The 6,812-nt window shown below is 39.1% G+C and overlaps 1 protein-coding gene across 1 annotated transcript in view; it reads right to left on the reverse strand.

Annotated features, from left to right (window-relative positions):
- The window catches only part of brd4 (bromodomain containing 4), a 54,284-nt gene that overhangs the window by 46,576 nt on the left and 896 nt on the right, over positions 1 to 6,812 (reverse strand). The gene's annotated exons all lie outside the window — the stretch shown is intronic.

Consider the following 6,812-nt stretch of genomic DNA (forward strand, 5'->3'; position numbering starts at 1 on the left):
CGGGTCGGTTCGGTGTAGTACATTACGGGTCTCTTTCGGGTTCGGGTACGAATTTTTGGACCCGTGAAGACCTCTAGATGGAACAGCTGATCATAGCTGTATATGGATTGCTATTTTAAAATAAATTTAGTAGCAGAGCAACTGCAAGCAATTTATAGTGCTGCGAATCCATTTATCCTTTCCTGAAATTTCTGCGTCTTCATGGAGAGAACAGGTCATGGCAGATGCCTCAGGAGCAAAACTGCCCGAGCGCTTTGGAAAAAAGGAGAAAGCGGCGCGCCTAGCGTTTTCCACGCGTTTTAGGCGCAATAGGTGAACGGCCCCTTATTCTGCTCTGTCACTCATCGACAGCCTGCCTGTTCTGTCTGAGGGACGTATATTTACCACCGATTAGTCTGCTCCGAGGACTGTTATGCACATGCTGCACACAGAATGACCCCGCAAATAAAATAGATGACGCAGAAAGCACTGGTCCGTGCGTGCAGAACAGTTCTGAACACAGACAGTACCGGTGGTCGATAATAGTGAGTAAAGCGAAGATGGACTGTTCAGTAAATGATGCCAATTTTAATTTATGGGTGAACTATCCCTTTAAGCACAGAATTACACATCAATGTTTGTGTGACAGAGTGGGACGACCTCTCATTCCCCTAAAAGACCTGCCGTCTACATCGACTGTCTCCTCCCCCGATGGCACTAGCCCACCATCTGTCCACACACACCTCATCATCATCATCATCATCATGACTCAGGCTAATTTCCTCACATCCTCCCGCCTTCTCTGCCACTTTTACCTCACTCTCTTTTACTTTCAGTTTAGGACCACCCAGTTACAAACACCGACAGCCAGCACACAGAGGAGGGACAAATGTTGGAAGAGAGAGATAGAGGAACAGAAGTGCAATGATTTGTTAGCTGCTGTAAGTGGCAAAAGGGCATGGATTGAAAAAAGATGGCCATTTTTGTCCAACAGAGGAACCACTATTTCAGAACTTATGCCCAAGATTAAAAAATATATATTTAAAGTAAAATCAATGCTAAAACCTAAAACTCAATGCTTTTTTTAATAAAAGAAAAATACATGTCTATTTATATATATGCCCCAATATAATAAACTTGCTCTAAGCTTTCTTACATTTTCGGTAATTTACAATCATATAGGCCTAATGAAATATGAAAAATATGGAGATAAAAGCAAAAAATGTTATCTTCTAATTTCATTTCATATTTCAACTTGGAAATTCCTCACATGGACTTTAGAACATTTATGCATGCAAATTATTCTTCAGAATACAAAACAAAAATTTGCTGTGGCCTAAAGACCTCAATAACAGGCTGCACGTTCATCCCTCAAAGCCTCGCTGGCATCAAATTAAATACGGTTTCTCCGCTAAGGTCCATGTAGATTTGATTCGGTCTCATTAAAGGGCACTTGTAAACAATCATTCCAACCCAAAAGGGAGACGGATTTACATTAGAAGCTAACGAGCAATTATCAGGTAATGAGTGCCAGTGAAAATAAAAGTGGGCGTCGTGCTGGGCCATGTGAGAGTGACACATCTCTATAGAGATGAGGTCACAGCAGCAGATTAACAGATGTGACGTGGAAAATCCCGTGTGAGCTCATCCACCTCTTTATAAACCCAAACCTTCACTCCTCAGACACAGAAACAAAAACACGGTTACCCTCTATGCCATTTGTTTGCTTTTATTCATAGGTTCAGTACAGAAAGGGAAGGTAATAAGCTAGGTTCAAATCGCAACATGAGCTAAGCTCAACATTATACTACATGAATTAAACCACTGTGCCACAGTTCCAACCACCTTAAGTCTTTAAGCGCTAATTACCAGTGCTTGCTAAAGCAAACATCATTACTCATACTTACGGTTAAGGGGTTCAAATTCGAATCCCTGTTTGTACCACAGACATGAATAGCATCTGAAATCACATGCACTGAGGAGAGAACTGGCATATTAAAGAGCTCTGAACTCACACTTTTCACCTGGATAACACTACTATTCACTATGATGCAAAGTTTTGAACTTGGTATGATTTGTTTTGGTATGATGAAGTCTTTTATGCTCACCAAGACTGCATTTACTTGATCAAAACTACAGTAATATTGTGAAACATTTACAATTTACAATAACTGATTATTTGAATATACCTGAATATGTAATTTATTCCTGTGATGCAAAGCTGAATTTTCAGCATAATTACACCAGTATTCAGTGTCACGTGATCCTTCAGAAATCATTTTAAACATGCTGATTTGCTGCTCAAGAAACATTCGGTATCAATGCTGAAAATAGTTGTGCTCATTTGTATGAAAAATATTTTAAAAAGTCAAGTTTTCAAGATATTTTACATGAGGACATTTGGCCCTTATAAGTAAACCAAGACTTGTACACACAGTGCTTCCTGTTCGCCAGAGGGGACAGGAACTCTAACCTTTGACCTCAACAGCTCACATTCCAGGTAAACCTCTATCCAGGCCTGACTGTCTGCACTCACTTTTACTGCCCCAGCACTGGACTCCGTTGCTCCTTTAAGTGTGTGTATATGAGATCTGTGTCTCATCAGTCCGTGTATATATGGCTGGGGGAAGTGCTCCGCAGCAGTGCGCCAGAACGGGCCAAACCGCGGCAATCGCTCCACCCGGAGAGCACATGCCTTCCCCAACACCGCCAGAGACAATACAGCAGCTGCCCGAGTGACAAAGCACAACTCTGAGAGGCTGGGACGACCCTCACTGGAATTTGGTGGCGCTGTGTGTGTGTGTGTGAGATCCTGCATTCAAACATAGATGGGTTTGGGGGAGAAAGAGGAGAAGCAGGGGGATGGGAGGAATGGATGAGGCAGCGGCGGTGAGCGCCTTCAGATTCTGAGACCATTAATCATCTGAACATTTGAGAAGCCCGAGCCAACAGGGACCTGGCTGGAGAGAACAGGGACAAGTAATCTGTTCTGTGCGTGTGTGTGTTTGCCTGCATCGGGGAGCAGTACAAAGGATAGAGCAGGTGAGAGTGAGCCCATAAAGACAAGAGGGAAGTACAGGACAGACAAAAAAACTGAACAATGAAAGGCTTTCATGTAAACCATTGAGTGAAAAGAAGAGGACCCACACACACAAAAAAAGCTCTACTCTCTCTCCATCTGCTCCAAACGTAAGCCTCCCATGGCACATGGGACAGACCCCTCTCATCTGTCGTTTGGGGCCATGTGCCCTACGATGACACGGTAGCCATACGCTGGCACACAAGAGCACCAACAGACACCCTGACCCCTCTCGGTCTTCTGTCATACAGCCGCAGCGGTATGAACACGCTCACAGCAGTAGACATGTCCTCTGGACAGGGTTTCTGCAGGATTTTTAAGCTCATATTTAAGACATTTTTAAAAACCTGCACAAATTAAATTAATATAATTAATACTTTTGACTCAAATATGGTACTATAGACATTGCCCTAACCCGCTCATATGGTATTAATTTAAACAATTACCATCAATAAATTATTATATACATTTAATAAAGAATTAGGGGTGTGTGATATTGAAAAAAATAATTCTGTGTGGTCAGTTCACAGCATTGATAGAAAATCTTTTCCCACAAGGTTTGTGGGGATTTTTACTATAAGCCATTTTTTCTAAAAGTGTGCACCATCTTTTGAGTGAAATTCCTGCATTTGGGCCAAGCTAATAAAAACAGTATCAACAAAATCCATCTTTAAAATGCAGAGGAAACACAGAAGCTGCATCTGAAGTGGACACCTCACTTTTCAGAGTGATGATCTTTGTAAAAATCGTTTCAGTAAGGCGGGACATCGAGGAGCAACAATAATGTACATTGTGGAAAATGTGTTTTTTAACCTTACACCGAATAAACATTTCATTATAAAACCAATACACAAAATAATGTTATTTTTAGCAACGTCATGTGACCCCGTTAAATATTTAATTAAAACTAGTAGGTGACAGCAAGTCACTGTTAATCAGCGATTAGTCAATGCGATTGAACCAAATCATTTAAACTGATGATTCATTCAGGAACGAAATGCCATCATGTTGCTCAAAGCGAATTAGTGTATTGGTGTCAAACGTAATCTATTAATATTAACTTCTTGTTTATTGAACTGTTGTATAAAATCAAAATCACATTTTTAATCATGACGACTTGAGGAAAAACTGCACTCTGTGTAATATTAACTACATGATATTGTAAATATATAATTTTTTTGCCCCATATCTTCAATTGTGATCATTTGAAATGCATTTTAATAGAATGATTCATGCAGTGAAAGAACTTATCATCAAAAAAATATAAAATCCACACTGAAATGCAAATCACAATCATTAAGATAATCAGACTGAAAAGATCAAAGACAGTGTAAAAATAATAAAAACTTCTGCTACTCGTTTCTAAAGCTGGGATTCTTCAGAAGGATACAGGAGCATCACAAGGCCAGAAACCCCTGAAGGTTGGGGAAAGTTCCCTCATATATATAGTATATAGATATAGTTTGCTCTTCTTTACAAAAATCTATTGTTCTATAGAAGTACAGTGCGAATGTAAGAATTACCTGGACTTTTAATAAAGACAAGAGTTAAACTAAATAAAACAACCTCCCATACCAGTTTTCTACAGTATTACTGGTTCAAGGTAAATTCACAAGTTTTGTCATCAGGGTCAAGCTAGTGTCCCATTACATGCATTATTCCCACTTTCAGACTGTATTTTTTTGTGTAGACCAGCTAGTGTTGTCACGATACCAAAATTATTGTTTCGATACCGATACCTAGTCAAGAATTGCGATTTCGATAATTTTTCGATACTTTTCCTGAAAAGGGAAAATACACTCAAATATCATTGCTGTGCTTTATTTTAAAACCAGGACAATATTCTAATCATATAACACACTAATAAATGAACATATGAAGAGCAGATATATTAAACATTTGAACAAAATATGAAATATCAAAATATAAAAAATAAAATAGAGCAATGACATTCAAGGTAAAGAAAGAATAAATTTAGCAGCATTATCTCAGTTATCATAAGAAACATAAGAGTAATAAATTTATCTTGATTCTGAACTTTGAATAAAAATATGAACAGCGATTATATTAAACAATGTTTCTGAAGTCTTATTTTAATAAAATTTAGCAGCAATATCTCAGATATTGTAACTTATACTGTCAGTTGTGCAACCTTTTCTTTCAGAGGAGAAAACTCAGCCAGTGAGCTTTAGTGAGCGTCATCTTTTTCTGCCAGTTGTGGACCGGCAGCCACAGTATCACTTGTGCTCGTATATGCTGCCTAGTGATGTGCGGGCAGGGGCGGCTGGCCAATAGAGGGTGCTAGGGCGCCGCCCCCACATGAGCATATACCATAGACTGCAGTCAAATACATGTAAATACTTAAATAAATCATATATAAAATTATCAATATTTGTGAGTTTGAGATAGTAAATGCAGCTAGTATATTTGAAAAATATTATAGAAATTCAAAATGTTTGTTTTTCTACACGTCCCGTCTAGATCTGTACACGTGATCAGCTCTGGGGCGCTGGAGAAAGCGCCCCAGAAAGGCGGGTCTTTGGAGCAGTTTAGCCAATTGCTGATTTTAGATATAAATGTTTGACATAAACTGTAGCCAATCAGCGAGCTAAAATCTAGTCAGCTATGGGCGCTTCGCCTAGCGCCCCAAACTGCGCGCGGCCGCGAGGCGCGAGCAATGGGCGCGAGCCACTACTAAAGTATCGAGTTTATTATGTTTATTTACTGTACATTTTGTGGAACATTTGTTTGAAATCACTCAAAATTGTTGCAGGTAATAGTTGTATTTAATCAGCTAATTAATGACTAAGTATTTTGTTTGAGTTAAATTTCAAATGCAAATAGAAAGTTTGTGCAATATGTTTGTTTTTGTGCAAAATTGCCTCAACCTTTTAATATTGGCATTAAATAATTACTTTTCACAGAGCACTGGTATCCTGGGTGGTTATTAATTATAATAGGATTTTTTTATTTATATAGCCTTTCCAACAAAGTCGCTTTACAATATAGGCCTAGGTTAAGGAATTGAACTAAATAAACCTCAACATCAAAGATAGACATACCAAGGGCAGATATAAATATACAGAGTTCAGTTACAAAAGTTAGGTTAAAGATTCAAGCAAGTAACAAACATTAATAATAAGGTAAAATTTAAAGATTCTGAGCTAAAGAGTAATATTCAGACAAAAAAAAAAGGTTTTGAAGGAGAAAAGGGTGAATGCTTGACAGACGTCTTGAGCAAAAGCATTCCACAACCTGGGAGCCACAATGCTATAAGACCTGGTGTCCCATGGTTACCAAGGCCAAGCTATTTAAAATAACCGAATATGACAGCCCCACCTAACATAATTTTCACCAGCCGCCACTGTGTGCGGGTCGGTTTTTTTCCAACCCACGGGTCCCGCTTTTATGAAATTATTTGGCCCGCCCCAGCCCGCAAATAAAGTAACATTTCTTTACCCACCCCGACCCGCGCATCGGGGACATCACGGAAGATACGTTGCTACTAGACTCATATTTCTTGTTCACTGATACTATTGAAGTATCGGTGCACCGTGCAACACTAAGACCAGCTAGCAGTGAAATCCAGACTATCAGCTGTAGAAAAGCCATAATCATTGTCTGCCTTTGCCACATGCTTTAGTCACAAATATGTAAACAATCATTTAAGTGACAGTCACAAACAAATGAGATCTTTAGGCTTGATGTGATGACAGCCACATAAATGCATGCACAACAACCAGTAATTATAATA

Source organism: Carassius carassius, chromosome 1 (genome assembly GCF_963082965.1).
Source record: "Carassius carassius chromosome 1, fCarCar2.1, whole genome shotgun sequence".
NCBI lineage: Eukaryota > Metazoa > Chordata > Actinopteri > Cypriniformes > Cyprinidae > Carassius > Carassius carassius.